Here is a 24,327-nt window from a genome sequence, read left to right as displayed (position 1 = left end):
TTTCACTTTTAGTTACTTATGGATATAGTTCAACCATAGTACCTTAGCATTCAGATCAGACACTTTGAAAATGTATTTTAACTTGTTTCCATTCAGCTGAAAAAACAAACATTTAATGAGGCAGAACGCTGAACTGAACGCTGATCAAGCACTCAATAGGACTCAGTCATAATGAGGCCCAAAGTCTTAAAGTTCACTTGTTTCCATTCAAAAATAAAAACAAAACATTAGATGTAGCAGAAACTCTGAACTGAACGCTGAACTAGCACTCAATAGGACTGCTGCCAGCAAAATGTTTTTGACGTTCCAGCTGCAAATCAGTCACTGCGCTTCCCGTGCTCTTCCCGTCTCCTCAGACAAATGGAAAAAGTCAGTACACACAACAAATGGAGAAATGCACTCAGGCAAAGTCAAAATGCTACCAGACAAAGGGAAACAGATGCGCTAACTGTTATTCCTGCAGCGGCAACTTCCCGGCGTGAGCTGCAACATTATGCAGTCGCGTTAGTAGTAGAAAGGTTTCTTGACACGTTTGCCCGGGCACTCCACTGTTCCCTAGCAATGGGACAGTGCGCGCTGAGTTTCTCTTTAGGAGAAACGAAAACGACCGTTCAGTGAATATCATTTCCACACCTTTATGCAGAAAAATAGATTTAAGACAATTTTCATTAATGCAAAAATAGAATCTGAAATAAGGGAAAACCTGACATGGGGAGATGAACTACAATGGGTGTTGTAGAGGAATGCTTGCTAACTCTGCCTTTTACAGCCACTTGTTCTGCGGAGTGAGAGGGTGGAAAGAGAGGAGGTCGACTCTGATAGTCCCTATTTCGAATCGCTGTGTTAACACTGGACCATATAGTATTCAGCGAGGAGACAATAAGTATGGAGGTGAAGTTGTCAGTGAACCCCTTTTCTGTTCTAAGCAGAACATTTAAGTTGTGGTCCTCAATGAAAGAAGATATGCAATGTTTTTAAAAAATGTTATGGAGTGAGCATTGACATAGACCACCTTCCTGGTATTCAGACAGATTTTTCATTTGGTCAACGTGGTGATGTTTGTTTACCAGAGGTAAGTGGAGATCAGGTAGTCATAGGAGGAAGTGTGCAGTAGAGCAGGGTGAGGTGAGACTAACTTGAAGGCATGCTGTACTAGGAGGCAGCAGTTGCATGTACCTGTAGGCAAGGAGAGTAGATGCCAGAGGGCCCTGGTAGGTGTAGATGATGCAATGGGGCTGGCGGTGGTCACGGTTTATCTTGGGGTAGAATCTTTGCAGAAGTTTCTACAAAGAGGTCTGTGTAAATCTCAATTAACCAAAGGGTTTAATCAGCCTTCTATGCCCAAGTCCCAAAACTCTGGAACCTCCTCCCCGTCGGGCATCAGACTCGCCCTCTCGCACATATAATTCAGAAAAGAACGCAAGACACACTTCTTCAAGGCATCTCTCCTCCTCAACACCTAGGCCATCATGTCGTTCATCGCTCCAACTGACTCGCTAGACACCACCCATCCCTCTCCTCCCCGCCACCCAGTACAGCTGTGCCCCTCTGTATCCTACCCCCCGCTGTATATCTGTTCTGTTAGCTCTGTAAAGCGCTCTGTTATGTATCTGTATTGTTGTATATCTCTGTAAAGCCCTCTGTTTGTTGCTTCTCTAAGTTGGGTCCACACTCAATAAATACCATAATAATACCATAATAATAATAATAATAATAATAATAATTACCTGCATGCTGATCGCTGGATTGCAGACACTCAGTCATCAATATCTGCTTATCATTAGGGAGCAGATCTCTGCAACCCCACTTCAAAATCCAAACCGGATCCTCCTGGCACAGTGGAACTTAAGTTGCATGTAAGAGTGGATTTCTTTTTGCATGTCCCTTTCCTCACCTGTGTAAGGACGGCAAGGGACATATTGCTGTGCTCTGGTAAGTCTTATTTGAGAAGGAAGTGGAAGGGCGTGCCAACGGGGATATGAGGTGGCGTGGTTCTGGGGCTGGCATGACGCACCTGGGGCTGATCTGTGGTCAATATGAGCTCAATGGGCTATGGGTCCTGACCTGGTACTACTTGGGGCAAAGAATGTCTTGCAGCAATGGGACATTTCATGCGGAAATGTGAGTTCCATGGAGCAATTCAGGGCCAGTGGTACACTGGATGAAGCAGTTATGGGAGCAATCTGAATGCCATGGGCAATTTAGGAAGCAATATGATAAAGCAATGGACTGTTTTGTGGCAATGTGTGTACCATGGGGCAAAGGGATTTCATATGGATAATATCTTAGGGTAGTGACAATTCCCTGGACAATGAAGGGGTCAGTGGAATGAAGCATGACTCAGTTCCGTGGACAATGTGAATGCCATACATCAATGTCAGGGGCAAATGTACAGGGGAGATGAAATCAGTGTAAAGATTGGTTAAAGTCTTTTACTCCTCATGTATACACTCATTTTACATCACCTGGGCTTACAAAATATGCCGTGTAATCTCTTCTGCAATTCAGTTCTATTACTGTTTTGCATCTTCCCCAGGCACAGTCACATGCCCTCAGTGCACGTTAATGGGTGTTTGTGACCTGTGAGGAACCTGAGGGTGTCCTCACTTCTTTTGCCTGGGCCATCACTTTTGGATCCTGACCCTGGGGGTGGATATGCGAGGAAGGATCACCTGGGTGGAGGGAATTTGGGGACTGGGAGAGGACATCCTTAGATGAGACATGGTATCTGTAAGAAAGGCATGGTATCCAACAGTGAAGACAGACAGAAGTGATCACAGTTCAAGGGTGTTTATTGAACTTCAATGGGTTGGGAAAACGCCTATCTAAACCTAAATCTAAGGATGGGAGCAAGCTACAACCATCAAATAATAATACAGTCCTAGTGGAGTCTGTCAAATTAAAGGGCCTATATTAATAAACCTAATGCCAATCCTTACCGCTAAATACAAAATGATGTGGGATAACCATGTACGCACAAGAAAAGTGTTCAAGAAATAATATGTCAGGATAGTTGAGCAGTTAGCTTTCCTTCCCCACGTTTTCAGCACAGGGCAAGGTGGCATGTGCAGGCTTCGCACACACTCAGGATTCTTAGCCACGAGGTAATAGTTCAACACATAGGCATCAGGGCCTTTCACCAAAGTCTCTCTCGCAATGACAGTCTCTCAATCCAGAGGGCCTGATACAGCAAACAAAACACAAAAGTTCCTTTCCTTTGTCACGGTTTCACTTTCACAAGTTCAAGATTGATCTCCCTCATTTGGGCTCGGATCATGGATCCCCTTCCCCCGGGCTCAGATCCTTGAAGTTCCACAAGATTCACAACTTGGTCATCTTCGTTCAGGTTCGGACCATGGATCCCCTCATCCGGGCTCAGATCCCCTTTTGATATCAGAATCGAAGACTTTCAAATGCGCAAAGGGATTTGCTTAAACCGTCACAGGACCACTTCGATTCACTTCACACAATTTACATTTCATATTGCTTTTCTGCTTTTGTTTCCTTTCATTAGGATACCATACAGAGACCTTTGAGCACATTCACAGTGCCGGACCACTCTGTCAATGGTATTGTATCTTTTCTTCTAATGTTCAAATATTCACCAGCAATTTAGCTTCACTCATATCGTTCATCATAAGCATTGAACAATGTTCCTTCCAGCACTCTGTAAGGAAGGCATGGCATCAACAGTAAGAGAGACACAAGTGACCACAGTTCAAGGTTGTTTATTGAACTTCAAATAAGGGTGAGATAAATGCATATCTAATCCTAAATCTACAGATGGGAGCAAGCTATGACCATCAAATAATACTGCATTCCTAGTGGTGTCTTGTCAAAATTAAAGTGCGTATTCTAAAAGAAACGATTACCAATCCTTAGCGCTAAATACAAATAGTGTGGGAAATATTGTTATGAAAAAGAAAGACTTGTTCAAAAATGATATGTCAGGTTTTCAGGCCGTTGGCCTCCCTTCCTGCGTTTTTAGCACAGGATAAGGCGGTTCACTCGAGCATAGCACTGTCTCTGGCTTCGTTAGCACAAGGTTGCAGTTCACTCATCGGCATCAGGGCCTCTGGGGCGTAAGATTTCTTGCTTCCCAAAGTCTCTTCTCTCAAAGAGCCTGATGTAACCAAATATACAAGTTATTTTCCCCTTTCAGATTTTCACAAGTATTCACATTGGGTGATTCAATATACCCCCTGGGTCCCTGTAACGCTCACCTGATTCCCGTAGAGGCGCCGGTCTTGACTGGGCGTATACCGTATCTTCAAAGGTGATGTGTAACACACGGCTGGCTCTTTGGGCTGGACCTCTGTGCACTGTATGTCTGACTCGAAGGGTAAGATGTCTGCAGATAGAAAATATGGGATTAAGGAACTGGGTTATTGAATGTCTCTCTCTTCTTCCCTTTCTCTTCTCCTGTAGAACCCCAAAGGTTAACGCTCTCACCTTAGGTAAGTGAACGCCGTGCTCTCCATCTGCCTCGGGGCAGGGTGCTGTAACCAGTTTCTTCACTGGATAAGGGGAGCAGGCCTCTTGACTTCAGAGGACTGCTGTCCGTCGTTTACTACACGAACGGTAAGTTTCGAGTAATTCTAATGTCTTTAAAGTCTTTAGTAATGATGTCTCTTGTTTTGCAGGGTTCCGGCGATGGCGGATGACGGGCTGAAGTGAGTTGAAGATGGAGCCCGTGTGATGAATAGAAGCGCCTGGAAGCACGTAAGTAAGCGCTTGTTGCCTGCTTCACAATGCGCTCTAACTGTCTTTTTATTTTGCAGGTACAAGTTCGGAGCGGCTGCAGGGTGCCGGAATACCCACTGGGTTAGATGTGGAAAGGAGTAATGGCACATCAGTATTAAAGTTCCCCAATGTCTTTAAACGCACCTTGTTTTGTCTTTCAGATGCGGGATGCAGCGCCGAAGGCCTCCGGAGCGTGCAAAGAGTTGGTAAGCTTTTGTCCTTCAGAATCCGGAATGCAGCGTGAAGACCTCCGGAGCGCATGAAGAGTAGGTAAGCCTTTGTCTTTCAGATGCCGGAATGCAGCGCGAGGCGTTGGTGACAGCCGATAGACCTGGTAAGTGAAGAGCTGTCACTGAAGACCGTAATGCTAACCTGTTCTTTCTTGTCTTTATAGGTGTTGCTGAAGACTGGATTCAGGATGGTAAGCCTTTTTCCTTAGGCCCAGGATCAGATGCAGAAGACACGATGAGCGTTCTGCTGCAGAGGATGCAGAATAACGCAAAGCAAGATTCATCCATCGGGTGTGGTTTAAATAGCCTCCTGTAGTGCTTAGGTGTCTCCTTCCACAGCCACGCCTAGGTAAGAAAAGAGTTCCTGCTTTCCAGAAGAGTTCCAGTGTTCTGAATCTAGGGAGTGGCTCCTGCCCCACCCAACAGGAAAAGTAGATCCAAACAGAAGAGGATCAGAGGCTCAACTGGCAGGCAAGTAAGCAGCATGGTCTGCTGCAGGTAAGTCCACCCAAGCATTATGAGCCCGGCGCTTCCAGCGCTGGGACTGGGCATATTTATGAGCCTGGTGCCACTGGCGCCAGGACTGGGTCCAAAAGGTCCCAATTGAGACTGGTTGGCACTCGGAACCTGGGTTATGGATCTGCTTCCAAGGGAGTTGGGAAAACCCTGACCTTTTGGAAGCAGAGATCATGACAGTACCCCCCCTCAAGGCCCCTCCCAAACCGGGCTTCTCCGGGGGTTTTGGCTTGTCAGGAAATGTTTGGTGAAATCTTTTGATTAGGCGAGGAGCGTGGACATATTCAGCAGGTTCCCAGGATCTCTCTTGGGGGCCGTAGCCTTTCCAGTCAATTAGGTAAAATAGTTTAGATTTGGAGATCTTGGAGTCCAGAATGCTTTTGACTTCAAAGTCGAGTTCTCCATCAACTAGGATAGGTTTTGGAGATTTAGTTCGTCGGGTTTGAGGTTGCACGGGTTTTAATAGAGAGACGTGGAAGACCGGATGTATCTTCATGTGCGGGGGCAAGTCCAACTTGACCGCTACTGGGTTTACTATGGTAGTGATGGAATAGGGACCAAGGTATCTTGGGTTGAATGTGCGTGGCCCTTTTAGAGGTAGATATTTGGTGGATAACCAGACTTGATCCCCTACTTGATATTGAAGGGCTGCCTTCCGATGTTGATCTGCTCCTTTCTTGTATTGTTCTTTAGCCCTTTGAAGGTGAGAAACAGCTTCCTTAAAGGCTTGGGTGATTGTAGAATGCAGGTAGTCTACTGCTGGTGTTTCAAGATCTTGGAGGGGATCCAACTCCGAGGTTCGAGGGTGACTGCCGTACAAAAGAAAAAACAGGGTTTTCCCCGTTCCCGAATGGACAGAGTTATTGTAGGCATATTCGGCTATCCAAAGGATGTCTTTCCAAGTTTTTTCAGTTTGTTGCAGCATGCAGCGTAAATACTGTTCCAGAGTTTGATTGGTCCTCTCGGTTTGTCCGTCTGTCTGAGGGTGGTGACTGGTCGATAGTCTCACATCAATTTGAGCCGACCGACAGCAACTTCGCCAAAAATGAGAAATAAATGGACTGCCTCGATCCGAAATTAGAACCGAAGGAAAACCGTGCAGTCAGACGATGTTTTCGAGAAATTCTCGGGCCAGAGTTGCTGCTGTTGGCAAGCCTTTGAGCGGAATGAAATGCGCCATCTTGGAGAAGAAGTCCACGATTACTAGAATCGTATTGTATCCGGAGCATGGAGGTAGATCGGTGATGAAGTCCATAGAAAGCGTATGCCAAGGGTGAGGTGGGATGTCACTAGGGCGTAAGAGGCCTGCTGGTCTTTCCTTTTGGCTCTTGTTTTGGGCGCATACTCCACAGGACATTATAAAGTCTCTGATATCTTTTTTCCAAGACGGCCACCAGAAGTAGCGCTTGATCTTTTCTGAGGTCTTAGATACCAGGATGTCCTTCCATTAAAGAATCGTGATAACAAGAGATTACTTTTTTCTGTAAATCTGTGCTGGGTAGGTATAATCGTTCTTGGAGATACAATAAGTTGTCCTTTACTGCAAAGTCCTTTCCCTGCAGATGCCAATTCTGTATGTCTGCTGGAGTTACAAGTTGCCTGGCTTTATCCTTAACTTCCTCTATGGATTCTGTGGCAATTACACCCAGAATTCTTTGTTCGGGAATGATTGGTACAGGTTTAGGGTTGATCAAGTGTTCTTCCACTCCCATCCGAGAAAGGGCATCAGCTTTACCGTTCTTTGTACCAGGTCGATAGGTAATTATGAAGTCAAACTCGGCAAAGAATAATGCCCAACGGAGTTGTCTAGAGGATTGGGCTTTGCGGTTTTCAAATATTGCAGATTTCGGTGATCCGTAATCACAGTAACAGTGTGTCGGGCCCCCAGCAGATAATGCCGCCAAGCCTTAAAGGCAGACTTGATAGCCAGAAGTTCCTTGTCAGTAATCGTGTAATTGATTTCAGGAGGCGAGAATTTGCGGGACCAAAATGCCACGGGATGCAACTGATTGGTTACCGGGTCCTTTTGTGATAGAACTGCCCCCATTGCAAGGCTTGAAGCATCAGTTTCCACGATGTAGGGGAGTTCGGGGCGAGGGTGTTTTAAGATTGGTGCAGAGATAAATTTAGTCTTCAAATCCTGGAAAGCTTGTTCCGCCTCGGTAGACCATTCAAAACGTTTGTTTTTCTTTAACAAGGCAGTGATGGGCTGGACTATTCGAGAGAATTCGGGGATAAACCTGCGGTAAAAGTTAGCGAAGCCTAACATGCTTTGCACACCTTTTACGGAGGATGGTGATGGCCATTTCAGAACTGCATCGACCTTCTTTGAATCCATACGCACTCCGCCAGGTGATAATATGAATCCCAAGAATTCAACTTCAGTCACGTTGAAAACACATTTTTCCAACTTAGCGAAAAGTTTGTGTTGACGCAATCTTTCGAGGACCATTTTCACGTGTTTCCGATGTTCAGATTCCGATGAAGAATAAACGAGGATGTCATCAATGTAAACAACAACACACACATCTATGAGCTCTCTGAGGACATCGTTCATAAAATATTGAAAGGCGGCCGGGGCATTGCAAAGTCCGAAGGGCATGACCTGATATTCAAATAGCCCATACTTGGTGCGGAAGGCCGTCTTCCATTCATCGCCCTCTTTTACTCGTACCAAGTGGTTAGCTCCTCTAAGATCCAGCTTTGTATATATGCATGCTTTTCTGACTTGGTCCAGGAGTTCAGGGATCAAAGGTAACGGATATCTATTCTTAACGGTGATCTGGTTCAGGGAGCGATAATCTATACAAGTTCTAAGGTCTCCTTCCTTTTTTGGAAAGAAGAACAAAGCTGAAGAAGCAGGGGACTTGGAAGGACGAATAAACCCATTTGCCAGGTATTGATCCAGGTATTGTCGAAGGTGAAGGTTCTCAGGCTCGGTGAGGGCATAAATTCTACTACAAGGAGGAGTAGATCCAGGTATCAGGTCTATCTGGCAGTCATAAGACCTATGAGGAGGTAGAGAGTTAGCCTGATCCTTCCGGAAAACATCTTGGTATTCTAGGTATTCGGGAGGTAACTGGGGAGTCTCTGAAGAAATTGCTGCCAGTGCAACACCAGGTGGAGGGTGACAAGTAGAGACACATTCTGGAAACTGGACCGTTCTTGCTCCCCAATCGATCAGAGGATTGTGTTTCTCTAACCAAGGTATTCCTAGAATAATTTGAAACTGAGGGGCCTTGATCACATCGAACACGATCTTCTCATGGTGTCCATCTTGACTTACTAGCGTCACTTCTTGAGTGGTATGTGTTACTGGCCCGGAGGCTATCTCCGTACCATCCACCGTAGTAATGACGTCCTTTACAGCCTTGGGACAAAGAGTTAGATTCATCCTCAAAACCATTTCATGATCCACATAATTGCCGATGGCACCGCTGTCGACGTAAGCTTCAATTGCATGTAATCGATCCGGATTATCAGGGCTAATGAGGACCATAGGTATCACGAAATGCGAGGTCACGGAACTGGTTTTCACGCTCGGCAAGAGGACCTCTATTCTTGTCGGGCGAGGTCGTTTCCTGACGGGCTGCATGCACTTCTGCGCTTAGTTCCCCAAGTAACTGGGCTAGCTGGTCGGTATCCGAGGTTTCCATAGCCCCTGGATGGGAGATTTGTGGTAGGCTTTGCGTTCTGTAACGCTCACCTGATTCCCGTAGAGGCGCCGGTCTTGACTGGGCGTATACCGTATCTTCAAAGGTGATGTGTAACACACGGCTGGCTCTTTGGGCTGGACCTCTGTGCACTGTATGTCTGACTCGAAGGGTAAGATGTCTGCAGATAGAAAATATGGGATTAAGGAACTGGGTTATTGAATGTCTCTCTCTTCTTCCCTTTCTCTTCTCCTGTAGAACCCCAAAGGTTAACGCTCTCACCTTAGGTAAGTGAACGCCGTGCTCTCCATCTGCCTCGGGGCAGGGTGCTGTAACCAGTTTCTTCACTGGATAAGGGGAGCAGGCCTCTTGACTTCAGAGGACTGCTGTCCGTCGTTTACTGCACGAACGGTAAGTTTCGAGTAATTCTAATGTCTTTAAAGTCTTTAGTAATGATGTCTCTTGTTTTGCAGGGTTCCGGCGATGGCGGATGACGGGCTGAAGTGAGTTGAAGATGGAGCCCGTGTGATGAATAGAAGCGCCTGGAAGCACGTAAGTAAGCGCTTGTTGCCTGCTTCACAATGCGCTCTAACTGTCTTTTTATTTTGCAGGTACAAGTTCGGAGCGGCTGCAGGGTGCCGGAATACCCACTGGGTTAGATGTGGAAAGGAGTAATGGCACGTGAGTATTAAAGTTCCCCAATGTCTTTAAATGCACCTTGTTTTGTCTTTCAGATGCGGGATGCAGCGCCGAAGGCCTCCGGAGCGTGCAAAGAGTTGGTAAGCTTTTGTCCTTCAGATGCCGGAATGCAGCGTGAAGACCTCCGGAGCGCACGAAGAGTAGGTAAGTGTTAATATGTAAATGACCACGCTTCACGCTGATGCTTGTCTTTATAGAGAGGCTTTATTTCTTTAGTTCATCCAAGAGAAAGGCCCCCAGCTGTGGCTGTCCTCCTGCTCTCAATCCTCTCTCTCTCTGCTGCTAGAATGTGGAACCTTTGCTTAATCATAACAACAAAGGTTCCTTGGTAACTAGGTTACATGGCAGCAGCTGAATTGATGTGATTGTAAACTCAATGAAGTAAATGTAACCACCTCCTAACACCTCCCTTCCTTTTACCAAAATATAAGTATTTGCCTAAACTAGATAATAGATTTCATTGAACATAAGTAGTTCATTATTTACATAGTATCTGATACACCGCTATATGAAGAAATAATTAAATTGCTTTAAATACCTTGCAGTGCAGTTACAAGTTGTTGTTTACCTTTTTGCAAATTGCTATCCTCTCCTTGTTCCAGACCCCACCCCCTTTAACAAGCACAGAAGATCCCAAATCTTTAACAACTTGTTTGGGCTGTGAAAATATGGATGCACCTTTGCGCACCTTGGTGGGAAGTTTGATCTTGATCCAATCACCTTCCTCAAGACTGAATTCTCTACAAGCATTCTTCCTGTCATATTGCTCCTTGGATCTGACCCCAGATTCAAATATCTTCTCTCTCACTCCCTCCAGATCTATTCCTACGAATTTTGACCTTCCCATCCAGCCTGGACACATGTGTGAGTTAGGTTTCCTCCCTCTTAGTAGTTCAAATGGGGATACACCCGTAACACTGTGTGGTGCTAGTCTATATTGGAATGTTCTCTCCATTATGGTCCTGATCCAGTCACCTCCTGTTGCTACCGCAATTCTAATTGCATCCATGAGAGTGCGGTTGAAGCGTTCTACACACCCATTGGTCTGGGGATGATATAATGAAGTGGTTACTTGTTCTATTCAATGGTTACTCAAGAACTCTCTAAATTCCTTGGAAACCAATTGGGTCCCATTATCTGATAAACACTTTCTGGGGAATCCCTCTCTCCAAAATAATTGCTCCAAACATTTAATGATGCTACTGCTGGATATGTCTCTTAGTGTAAATATTTCGGGCCACTTGGATAATAAATCTATGACAACCAGTACATAGGTGTCTCTCCCACCCTTGATATTGAAAGGCCTTAGTAAGTCTAAAGCAACCTCATCCCATGGAACTGTGGATGGCTTTCTAACAGTCATGGGTACTTTTTGAATCCTGAGACCCTTATTACCTTCAATGCAATCACAACAATTGTTGACCACTTCTTCAGTGTCTTTGTCAAGATTAGGCCACCAAAATTCTGCTCTAACCAAGCCTTTGGTTCTAGGCAGTCCCAAATGCCCAACATGAGCTAGCTCAATTATTAATTTTCTCATTTTAATAGGTACAACCATCTGATGTCCTCTATGTAAGTATCCTTTATCAATCCAGAGTTCTTCCTTAACTTTGGCAAACCCGCCTAAATCACCAATATAGTTTCTTATTCTGTTCTGCGTCACCAATGTTAAAACTCTCTGGTACAATTCATCCTCTGAACATGCATTGTCCCACTCCTCTTTCATTACTGACTCATGAACCTGAAATATGTCAACACCTTTCTCACGAGTCAGAGGAGACTCCTCAGACACTGTTTCTCTCACTACTGATCTGGATAAGGCATCAGCAACTACGTTGGTTTCACCACTAATGTGAAGCATATCATATTGCAGGCCTTGTAGGGATGTCACCCACTTCATGATGCGTCTGGAGACTCCCTCCAGACCACCTTTGGTAAATATTCCTATTAGGGGTTTATGGTCTGTACATACTGTGAATTCTCTGCCCCACAAATATCTTTTGAACTTTTCCACTCCCCAGACACAAGCCAATGCTTCCTTTTCTACCACTGAATATCTGTTCTCAGGTCCTTTGAGAGATCTAGAGGCAAATGCTATGGTGTGTAAGCCCTCCTGATCTTCCTGCATTAGGACTGCCCCAATACCATAGTCACTTGCATCCACAAATAGTAATGAATGTCTACTTTCTTCAAACGTTTTCAAGATGGGTGCATTGACTAAAGCATCTTTAATCTTACCAAACTCTTCCTCACAAGATTCATTACACTTGAACGTAACACCTTTACGAGTCAACATCCTCATGTTCCTTGACAAATTTGCCAACCCTCTAACAAACTTGCCATAAAATTCAACCAGACCTAGAAAAGATAGTATATCTGCTTTGGATTTTGGTGCTTCCATCTTGCGAATAGCTTCTATGGCCTTTTCTTTGGGTTTGATCCCTTCACCTGTAATTTCATGACCTAGATATTCAACTTTGTCAGTTTTGAATATGCATTTCTCTAACGATACTGTAAGGCCAGCCTCTTTGAATATGTTCAACACTCTCTCTAACCTTTTATCATGTTCTGCTTCATTTTTCCCACATACTAGCACATCATCCTGGTAACACATGACACCTCTCTCTCCTCCCAGTAATCTGTACATGACGTTCTGAAATACACTAGCTGCTGAAATCAATCCAAATGGCATTCTTATACATCTGAAAAGGCCAATAGGGGTAATGAAAGCTGTGAGATCTCTCGAATCAGGGTGTAATTCTACTTGGTGATATGCAGATTTGAGGTCAATAAGAGAAAATACTTTGGAATCAGACACCCCTGCCAATAAATCATCTATTCTGGGTAAAGGAAATTTGTCAGCCACTACATTTTTATTCAGGTGTCTAAGGTCTATGCATATCCGCAGAGATCCACTGCTCTTTCTCACTATTACAATAGGACTAACCCACTCTGAGGAATCAATTCTCTCTATCACCCCTTCACTTTCCATTTTATTCAATTCACTCTCTACATCTTTTCTCAGGGCCAAGGGAATGGTCCGTAATTTGGCAACTTTGGGAATGGCATCCCTTTTCAAACGAATTTTGTGCACAAATCCCTTCAAGCACCCTAACTTAGTGCCACTCATATGCCCTCTGGCCCCTTCCATAACAATGCTCGAGACCGATTTTCCACCGGATTTTCCACCTTCAACAGTCAAAACCTGTTCTGGGTGGCTTGCTTCAAGTCTTATCTTGAGCTCTGCCTGATCGCTCCAGGACAACAGCTCTCCACCTCTGTTGGCTACATGGATAGTCCCTAACGCCTTCCTGTCTTTGAATTGGAGCTCAGCTTCAAAGCACCCTAAAATTTCTATGGGCACATCTCCATAAGCATTTGCTCTGACTACATTCTCCCACAATGTACAACATCCAAATTTCTCCTTCCACACTTGCACACTTATCAAAGTATAATCTGCTCCACTGTCCATGAGCATTGATACTGGCACCCCTCCAACTAACACAGTTGCATATGGTTTCTTTTTCTTGACCTTCCCATCAATGGCATTGACTGAAAATATAACTTCTCTACCAGCATCATCAATTGATATAAATTCTTGATCTGCATTGACTTCATGTATTTGACTTGGGGCGGTATAAAAATTCCTACAGCATCTAGCCATGTGTCATCTGACCCCACATTCATTACATATAATGTTTGATGCATAACATTATTTGTCAGATGCTTTGTGATATAGACTCCCACATCTGAAACACCTCCTAATTGATGCACCTCTAGGATAACCAGAGTCCCTGCCACCCCTGAATGTAACATTCTCACTGGGCGACCCTCTGGTAGATGATCCTTGTCCCCATGCTCTGGTAAAGGGACCTTGGCGACCCTCAGGTCTCCTACCCATTTGCCAAGTGCGACGCGCAGTTGCCGCACCTCTCTGCATCACTCTCGAAACCTTATGTATGGCAGCTTCATTGTCATCAGTTTTGGGCTTATCTTGAGATGTATTATCCACTTGAAGCATTTGTATACATTTGTCTGTGTGTTCTATCATTTTCGCTATCTCAATTGCTCTATCAAGAGAAGGATTTCTTTCCTTCCATAACTCCTTCCTGATGTTATCATTAGAACACTTAATCATGAGTTGGTCCCTGACATGCTCATCTCGACAATGGTCAAATCTACATTTGATGGCTAAACCTCTAAGAGCAGTTACAAATTCCTCAATACTCTCTCCAGTTTTTTGAGTTCTCGTGGCAAATTTGTACCTTTCAAGAATTATATTTTCTTCAACACGGTAGTGTTTGTCTAATTTTGCTAATGTTTTCTCATATGGACCCCCATCAGGAATGTCTGGAGGTTCTGGTAGTTTTTTGACCACTTCCTGTCCTGCGGCACCTAAACAGTGAAATAGGAGCGCCTCTTTGCGCTCATTGGAGAAATTGGGTCCAAATGCTGCCAGTGCATATTTTTGAAAACCCTCTTTCCAGTCTATCCAACGCACTCTGGGCTCACCTGGTGTAGGCAGGAAGAAAATTGGGGCTGGGACGTTTGCCATGTTGTGAATTAATTAATGTCACCCACAGGTAGGAAACCTTACACAGCCACACTGTCACTTACTTGTACTTAAATTTTATAAGGTGTGATTTCAGGTGGAACCTGTGCTGATATTGTCAGCGCTGTCTGTGGTAGCTGCAATTTGTGATCCACAGGTCAGCCTCCTCCGTAATCCACAGGTGATCCAATTTGTGATCCATAGGTCATCCAACCTCCTCAATATTCGTGCTCAGCTCCAGTATGCTTTTATGGTTCTCTCCACTGCCAGGCACTGACTTCTTTCTTGGTGCTCCGCTCCAAAATGCGCTTTGCTGGTTTACTCCGCTCCAGGAGGATGGCCGTGTTTCTCGCCTGCTATTACACAACACATCTAGTGTAACACTCCGTCCATTTGCATCCAAACTGTAATCAATATTGCTGCAGTGTTGCTGCTGCTGGGGGCCTTTTCTCCTTGGCCCAATCCTCGTCGCCAATGTTAATATGTAAATGACCACGCTTCACGCTGATGCTTGTCTTTATAGAGAGGCTTTATTTCTTTAGTTCATCCAAGAGAAAGGCCCCCAGCTGTGGCTGTCCTCCTGCTCTCAATCCTCTCTCTCTCTGCTGCTAGAATGTGGAACCTTTGCTTAATCATAACAACAAAGGTTCCTTGGTAACTAGGTTACATGGCAGCAGCTGAATTGATGTGATTGTAAACTCAGTGAAGTAAATGTAACCACCTCCTAACAGTAAGCCTTTGTCTTTCAGATGCCGGAATGCAGCGCGAGGCGTTGGTGACAGCCGATGGACCTGGTAAGTGAAGAGCTGTCACTGAAGACCGTAATGCTAACCTGTTCTTTCTTGTCTTTATAGGTGTTGCTGAAGACTGGATTCAGGATGGTAAGCCTTTTTCCTTAGGCCCAGGATCAGATGCAGAAGATACGATGAGCGTTCTGCTGCAGAGGATGCAGAATAACGCAAAGCAAGATTCATCCATCGGGTGTGGTTTAAATAGCCTCCTGTAGTGCTTAGGTGTCTCCTTCCACAGCCACGCCTAGGTAAGAAAAGAGTTCCTGCTTTCCAGAAGAGTTCGTGTTCTGAATCTAGGGAGTGGCTCCTGCCCCACCCAACAGGAAAAGTAGATCCAAACAAAAGAGGATCAGAGGCTCAACTGGCAGGCAAGCAAGCAGCATGGTCTGCTGCAGGTAAGTCCACCCAAGCATTATGAGCCCGGCGCTTCCAGCGCTGGGACTGGGCATATTTATGAGCCTGGTGCCACTGGCGCCAGGACTGGGTCCAAAAGGTCCCAATTGGGACTGGTTGGCACTCGGAACCTGGGTTATGGATCTGCTTCCAAGGGAGTTGGGAAAACCCTGACCTTTTGGAAGCAGAGATCATGACAGTCCCCCTCAACCGGGCTCAGATGCTTTTAGCATAAAGTTCCGCACAAGCTTCCGTCTGCCAGGCTCGAGCCTGTCACACAATGTTCGTAGGTTCTTCCCTTTCAGGTGACTCACGGTTCACCCCGGATCTCCCTCAGCTGGGCTCAGATCCTTTCTACACCATTTGTTTCCCTCAGCCGGGCTCAGACCAATGTCAATTTTACATCAAGTATCGAAGACTTTCCAATGTGCACAGGGTTTGGCTTGACCCGTTACAGGACCACTTCGATTTCACAATTCTCTTTCTTTAACGTTCATACCCTTCCGGATGGATACCTGACAGAGACCTTCGAATGAGGATGCACGTGATGCCAGACCACTCTGTCTATGGTATTGTATTTTTGCTTCAAAGTTAATTCACTCGTCTTCTGTTTTAATAATCTTCACACAATGTTGCCGATTTCCACACAGACAGGTCTGGTATCGGTCTCCCTAACTCACCGGCTATGCTGCTTTGTTGTAGAAACCAAAGACACTACCACAGTGGCAAGCATTTTTCCTCGCCTTGACTATCGGTGTGGGAGAGCACCGAGTACCTCTGACACACAAGGCAGGATTCTTAAGCTTAAATTCCGGGTCTTACACTTTCTACTTTTGAAGGATCATGAAAGATGCGGTTTTCCGGTGAAAAGTTCAAGGGTATTTCCCTCCTTGCAATCCTCTTCAGTCTTAACGTCTTCCACCTTGTATTAAACTGCCATCTTGAAACTGCTGCATCCTCGTGTGCTTTGCCTTACTCATAGTGTGCTTTCGTGCTCTGCCTTTTATCTGTGTGGGGAAGTGTGATGGAAGTCAGTTGTGTGTAATGATCAGTAATTGCCTGACCTTGCCTGACCATTGTATTGGGACATGTCAGGTATACAACTCTGGTGTTAGTCCGTTTTCCGCTCACGGTGAGCTGTCTGTGAGAAAGTATTCGAGTTGGGAAAGGGGGACCTGGGGGAGGGTTGAGTTGCTACGTATCCTACCGGGTAGGTTGGGGTAAAGGTTTTACCGGGAAGGGTGACCCCGTTTTGCCATCCGGTGTCCCTCTTCCACTCCCCGAAGAACGCCCCATCCAGGTGATCCTCCTGCACTGGTCCACCCCCAGGAACTGGATCCTGGATGGCAAATCCCCCAGGACTAGTGGGTGAGACAACTCCAGGTTTCTCACAGCTCACTTTACAATGTTGTTGCTTGCAACCTTGACTTCAACACAGACCGGTCTCCCCAACTCACCGGCTGTGTTTTTCTCTGTCGCTTCTTTGTTCTTGGCGCCAAGAACGATACCACTTCGTCTACTGCTCCTCCCTGCCTTGGTCAGGTACGCAGGAGGACCCTCGATATCTCCGACACACAATGCAGGATTCTTTAGCTTTGTTTCCTGGCCTTACGTTTTCTGCCTTGAATGTTTCTTGACAGTAACGGCGTTCTGTCAGTGAGGTCAAGGGTGTTGCCCCTCTCACGAACCTCCCGTGACTGTCCGTCTTTCTCCCCTCGTTCAACTGCCAACTTGAAAATGCTGTACCTTCGTGTGTTTTGCCTCGCTCAGAGTTTGTTCTCGTGCTCCATCTTTTATCCGTTTCGGGAAGTGTAATGGAATACAGGTGTGAGTGATTATCGATAATTGCCTGACCTCGCCTGACCATAGTGTTGGGAAAGGTCATGTACATGGCTCGTGTCTGTTTTCTCCCAGAGCGGGATGTCCGTGAGAAAGTGTTTGTACAGTAAAAGGGGGGTGGGGGAGTGAGTTTCTAAATATCCCATCGGGTAAGATGGGATAAAGGTGTTACAGGGACGAGAGGGATACCACGTCTCACCATCCGGTGTCCCACTCCCGCTGCCTATAGGGCCCCTCATCCAGGTGATCCTCCCCCACCCACAGGAACTGGATCCAAAAGTGATGGTTGGTCCTGGCCACCTGGATGACAAGTCCTCGGGGAACTAGCGGGTGAGACACCCTCTGATTTCTCACATATCCCCCTTTGCCTTTTCAGAATGAACCCTCTATTCCTCAAGCCTTTGTTGGCTACTTTCAGCCCTTTCCTTTTTCTTCCGCCCGAAATGTTCCCTAGAAACATCACCTCAACACCGGTACGAGGAAGAGACCAACTAGGAGGACACATCCTCATTTGGGTGACACCAACATATATCAGCCTTATGTTATTAATGCACACATCTGTCAAGTACCAAGCCGAGGAGGAAACAACACAGAGTTATGCACAGTTCCTTTAATTCAAACCTCTACAAACACCACTCTGGTACTGAGACAAAGAAGAGGGCTATGGAGGATTACAGGTGGGACAACCAGGCACATCCACCTATTTGATTCCGCCATGGTCGGGCAATTAGCCTTAATGACCCACACATGAGGTCACTTAACATGCCGAATGGATATATAAATCCTTGCTGCACAGCACAAGGAGAGTGGGAAGTGAACTGGAGTGGTGCGGCCTGGCGAGAGAGGAGCTGGAGACACAGGAGCGGGAGCCGTGTCGAGCAGGAGATGGGGATGCCCTGAGGCCATCCGTGAGAGGGCGTGGAAGCCCTGCAGCCCTCCTTATCGGGTGCACGCAGCGTGAGCTGTGGGACGCCGAAGAACACCAGATGCCATGAGACTCCAGGAGAGCAAGTGATGCTCTCTGTGGCCTCTACGAGAGAAGTGCAGAGCTATTGGAAGCCGGAAAGCAGAGCGAGCAGTGGATCGAGACCGAAGGGAGCTGCCGTATGCAACCGGTGAGTGGAAACAGGGAAACACTCCTACCGGGGCGCTCCGGGAACTTGATCCAAGCACTTTTGAATACTGAACAAAGTTGTTATAAGCACTTTTTGAATGCCGAGACAAGTGCTTTTGAATATCGAACCAACTGAAAGCCGTTGTAAGCACTTTTGAATACCGCACAGAGCAAAAACAAGTTATGAGCACATCTGAATGCAGTGAAAGAAAGGTGGTGCAAGTGGCAGATACCACGGATTGAATTGTTTAAGACACAAGTGTTGGCAAAGCCAAGAGAATACAAAGAAGGATATGAGATGAGAAAACAAGTATTGGCCAAAGATAAGAGTTCAAGGGACTGCAGGTTAAGAGGAAACCTGTCTTGGCAAGAGCCAGGAGAATGCAGAAAGTGTAACAAAGTGCATGGTGGTGAACAAGCATCGTGAATTGTTAGAAGAGTGCGACACTGATGAAAGAATCAAGGTTCACTGTAAAAGGAAGGCAGTGGCCAAATGTTGATGGAAAGCAGACAAGAAGGGGTATCGGGTGTACTGTGTAGTCCAACAACTGTGCATAGACCAAGTGCCTCCCTGTATAGGAAAATCCAATGAAAGCATACATAAAGAAGCTTGTGTCTTGCTGTTGCATCAGCCTATGTGATTTTGAAGTCAAGAAACAGAACAATCTATGTGAACCAGTGAAAAGCATGGATGATAAGAGCTGGGAACTGCCCCAAGGACTTGTGTTCTTTTGAACTGATGTCAAAGGAGCGGGCAGTTTCTCAAAGAATTGTGTTGTTTGGAAAAGCTGGAAGAATTGAACTCTTGGGGAAGGAAACCCAGATACTTTGTGGACTGTTTTGAAGTTGGGGAAAGAGAAGCTGAATATAAGCCAAGAGCTGGAAGAAGCTCGAAACTGTATTCTGAACACTATTTATTTTGATGCTGACATCCCTAAACATTGTGTACAGTTGTTAGGGCAACTATATAGGTTTTGGACGCAGACAGACTTTTGATTAAGACTTCCTGACACATAGACCTCATTACAAGTTTGCCGGTCCGGTAACTACGGTACCGGTAAGCTTGCCGGTACTGTAGTTACCGGACCAGCAAACTAAGAGTTTGCTCGCGGGTGCCTTTTCTCCTGCCAGGTCGGACCTGGCAGGCGGAACGCCACCCGCGAGCAGAGCATGTCGGATGCACTGGCACCATTCTGAATGGTGCCGGTGCATACGGCCTCCCCATTCCCATGGAGCCCTATGGGGGTCAATGGGAATGGGGAGTAAAGGATTCCGGCGCCTGGCAATGGGGAAATACAGGGTCTGCCAGGGTTGTAATGGCCCTGTATTTCCCTATTGCCAGAGGCCGGAGAAATTCGCAAGTTTGGCGGCAGCCTGCGGGTTTTACCGGCAAGGCTACCGCCACACTTGTAATGAGGCCCAGACTATTCTTAGTTTTCTTCAGGTAGGGAAATCCCACCTTAGCCTAGGGCAAGTTAGGCCTTAGTGCACCATGATTTTAAAACATTTGAAAACCAATCTTGAACCTGCTGTCTGTGTCTAACTTCATGATGCCTTCACAGACCTCTCCAAGGTTGTTAGGTGGAAGGTCTGTCTTTCTGATCTGTCACTTTCTTAAAGCAAGGGTGGCACAGAGATAAAGCCTAGTCCTTGAAACAGATTCCAATGAGGCTGATGTTGTTTATTTGATTAGACCCATCAGAAGCGTTACGTTCCTCATGCCTGACTGTACGTATTATTGCGATTAAATGCACAGCAAGAAAGTAATATTTTCCGCAGAGTATGACATTTCTTATGAATCAGGTTCTCAGGTCGGGGCATATTCTGCACACCCGACCATGTGTTATTTGTAATAACCGTGCTGGAAAGCTTACAGCAATACTAACTCTACAGGAAGATGGGGAAATGTTGCATTCTTGTACTCACAGCTGACTACTTGAGCTGCATACGCCGAATGGTTTACAGATGGATGAGCAGAAAGTAAAGGCAACCTTAGAGTGGCCCATTCCAATGTACGTGGCACAGGTAAAGATGATTTTAGATTGCGCACGTTTCCAACTCGGCTCCATACTACTTTTTAATCACACACTACTACGCCATTCACATGTTTGATTCACAAGAATTGGTCTTAGATTAAAAAAAATAAGTTTTCCCTTTAACAAATATTGTCGCTGAAGCTGCGCCCAACATGCTCAAAGCTCATGCATCCAGTGGGGTAGGAGGGCAGTTATAGCCCAAAATAAGAATCAGTGGGTTTCTAAATCCCTTTGCCTGTCATGTGCAGTGTATCTCAGCCTCTTTGTGCAACTATTTTATATACGAAAGCAGAGGATTCACTCCTATGTGGCATTATTTTGAGGGAGCGACCCATCTCCTTTCTCAAAGTGGCACAATGTGTCAGTCCTCAGCATCCACACTGAAGGCTGTTCTCCGCTTGTTTTTCTTACTTGCCATTTTATTGTCTTGGAGCAAATCGCCCGAAAATCCAATGCTTTGTCCAGGGGTAAGGTAGGTTCAGCAACTAACAATGCGCTCAAACCATTAAGGAGTCCACATGTACCCAAGTTCACAGATCCACTTGAGTGTTTGTTGTCCCAGAGGGAATGTCACAGGCTCTGCACCTACCATGAAATATCATGGCAGAGGGCAGATTAATATGGAAGCAACAGCATCGAGACCACCAAAGCAGGAAGTATAGTACTTCCATGGTAATGCTTCCAACTGCTCTTACATCCTGTCCCCTTTCCCCTATACTTAGATAGTCTGAATTTTGGGGATGGAAGTGGACCCTTTTTTTTACAGCAAATTTCCTTAGATAATATTTGAATGACGATGCAGCGGACATTTGTGAGGCATGGCCTCGACACATGCTAACTCTGCCACCAGGCAATGCCTACCAATCCTTTTTTCTACATGGATGGAATTGGTTGCTCAGCAATGGTTGATTGCTTTTAGTTTTCCTTCACTATCCTTTCACATTTCTTCCATTTTTAATCTGTTTTGTTTTTATTTTTCCTTGGCCTCTGTGCTGGTTCATGTCCGAACGAGCCAGTTCTTCTTCTTCCTGCATGTCTTGTGCATGCCGGGTGTCAGTGAATGATCCACACATACTCTACCCGGAGACAGTTCATTGCTAGGAAGGATGGATGGCCTGTGACTGCGACTCCTGCTCACACCGAGTTCTTCAGCACAGTTCGTCTGAGTCGTAGTAGGGTTGGGTGTGCCCAACAGGTCCAGTATGCCATCATAAAAAGACATTTTAGCTGAGGTGGCAACGGTTTTCTCAGAAGCCATGCACCATAAAGCCTGTAAATAAAAAGTTAGACCTCGGATATAGACAGCTAGCTTAGAACAAGATTTGTCTGTCTGGGTGCCCTCAACCATCATCTTCAACGATGGCTACTGCCTTCCTCTTCTCCAAGTTGGCAGTGGGAGCATGCTCCTCTAATCCTTCCTTGGCCCCGCCATGTAAGGAGGAAAAGATACTGCATGGTCTTGGCAAAACAAGTTTATGCTAATTTGCTTTGTATTTGAAGCAGGCTAATGGTGATACTATGCTGGCTGCTGCTCATCAGAGGCTCTGGTCGGAAATTGCAGATTTCCAAGGGGCGCTTTCTACTGTGCATCAAGTGGCCTTTCTTTTTTCTCTTTGATGTTTGCATTATTGGCCAAGACATGTTGGTTATGTTATGTAAACACTGCTGCAAGGGAAATGGCACTGCTTAGGCACTGACATGAGATGTTCGTCCTGGCCCAGAGGAGCCACATTCCTGTGGGATTTTCAGGCCAAAATACCGGACCTTCCCTATGATGGCTTTGAGCTTTTCATGGTTCTGCTGATGATGAATTGGCAAAGAAAACAACTTTGGTGCTCTGGCCAAGCCAGCTCAGAGCCCTTTTGGATATTCTCTCTGACCGGGCAGGATAACGTGCACAAATGTTGTTGGAATCTCTTTCCCGAATCAGCTAACTGTATATTTAGTAGGGCAGCGGACATAGACGATGTAAAGCATCGGATGACTGCTTGTCCCGCATTGAAATGGAAGCGCACAGGCCATTTTAGGAAATGTACTAGCATGCAGTACTTAGCGGGTAGTGATTGTTGTTCTTGCTGGACTGACATCCTCCATGGTGTTAGCTGTGGTCGGTTTCATTAAAAGCTTGGAGCTACTTGAATGTGCAACTGAATGAAATTTTAATTCTGATGACTTTCGGTTTTTGTATGTTTTTTAATCTTACAGATGAATAGAGCTGCATGAAATAATATTTTTTTTTATATTTTGTATTTGTTGGTGAATTGATAAATAATGAATTTGCTGTATGACATTTTGAGATGTATTTTAAATGTGTTAATTGATTGTGTGTGTTAAAGGCTGATTTACCATAAAATAATACATAAAATAAATATTGTACTATACCAAAATAGAGTTCAGTTTCCTAAAATGCATCATGTTGGTTTAAAAAAACGTTCCAATGCAATACAAGTGCAGACATCTTGCGCGTTGCATAATGTAAAAATAAACAACATGACAATGTCTAAAATTAAAGAATCCTTCAAAGGGTATCAAAAAGCATTTATGTGGCAATTCATAACATTTACAACAAAATAACGTGCATATTAGATTCCATAGATGTGTTGTCACATGTGCAAACATTCGTTTATAACTTATTCTAAGCTTGTTTATTGGCAGCAAGGGGGAAGCTGGTGAAACCAGAGTTTAGTGATTAATTTCCTAGTATAGCTTTTAGATGCATGTAACAAATAGATATCCAATTTAACCTTGGAACTGTATTGATGCAGGAGATCAGATTTAACCATTGAATTGTGATCCTTCAAACACATAACAATCTGATGTTCATTAAGGATATAGCCTTACCCAACACATGCTTAGAGCTTTTGGCCATTAAGTGTGGTTCTACACAAATGGGCCAGGCCACTATCTTTCGATGCTCTTTTCACGTAGCACAGCCAAAGGATGTTCTGAGCATTTTTTTAACTCAGGACATCCCTTAAAATCAACTTGTTTAAAACAGTGTGTTCATTACTCCATATCGAAACCCATAAACGTGCTGGCACGAGATTAAGTTTAAAGAAAATCAGGGGAAGATTAGTCTCATAGTATAATTCCTCTTCAGTTGCCGATGAAATCGCGGCATCTTTCACTAAAACATGTTTTCTTTTCTTTCAGACATCAGTCTTTCAAAGATTGTATTACGCTTTCAGTGTTGCAGCCACATTGAAGAACATGCCACCTGCACCTACTTGCATCAGGAAACCAAAAACTCTTATTTTTGTATATGAAGTGAAACAGATAGACATCTGATATTCTTTTAAGGAATAAAACGCACAGCTCGATGATTGGTGGTACTGTAGTCATTGCTTTCTAGTCTGTCTGAAGATCGATTTAGCTCTCTGGCAGAGCTAATATATCTCAGTGAACTATGCAGCTCTAGTTGAGTGTGTTCACGTCTGGAATATGTTGTTGCTGGCTTTCTAAATAATAGTCTTTCACGGTGTGCAGTCAAAATATCGGAAAAAAATGGCGAATGACAAAAATGTCGAAAAAAAAGTCTGAAAAAAAGTCGAATCATTTATTTTTTTATTTATAGTTATTTTTTGGCTCTCGTAAAAGTTATACTTGACTTTCGACATTTTGATTTTCGAGGTTTTGACTATGAACCGTCTTTCACAAGGAATTGACATGTCAGTTATGACATGGGTGTATTCACTATTGCATTATTATGTATTGGTGTTTCACTGCATATGAGGTTTCTATGTTCAGTTGACTTTGTGTGC

At 45.0% G+C, this 24,327-nt stretch overlaps 1 protein-coding gene across 1 annotated transcript in view; it reads left to right on the top strand.

Annotated features, from left to right (window-relative positions):
* Positions 1-23,889, top strand: part of CFAP91 (cilia and flagella associated protein 91) — a 677,881-nt gene extending 653,992 nt beyond the window's left edge. Inside the window, exon 18 of the mRNA XM_069635853.1 lies at positions 23,720-23,889. The gene's annotated coding sequence lies outside the window, so the exon portion shown is untranslated. The remainder of the gene's footprint in view (positions 1-23,719) is intronic.
* The last annotated feature ends 438 nt before the right edge of the window (positions 23,890-24,327 follow it).

This window comes from Ambystoma mexicanum, chromosome 7p (genome assembly GCF_040938575.1).
Source record: "Ambystoma mexicanum isolate Mex_15411 chromosome 7p, UKY_AmexF1_1, whole genome shotgun sequence".
Classification (NCBI taxonomy): Eukaryota; Metazoa; Chordata; class Amphibia; order Caudata; family Ambystomatidae; genus Ambystoma; species Ambystoma mexicanum.
The sequence above is the reverse complement of the archived record's forward strand: the minus strand, read 5'-3'. Positions and strand labels throughout refer to the sequence as shown.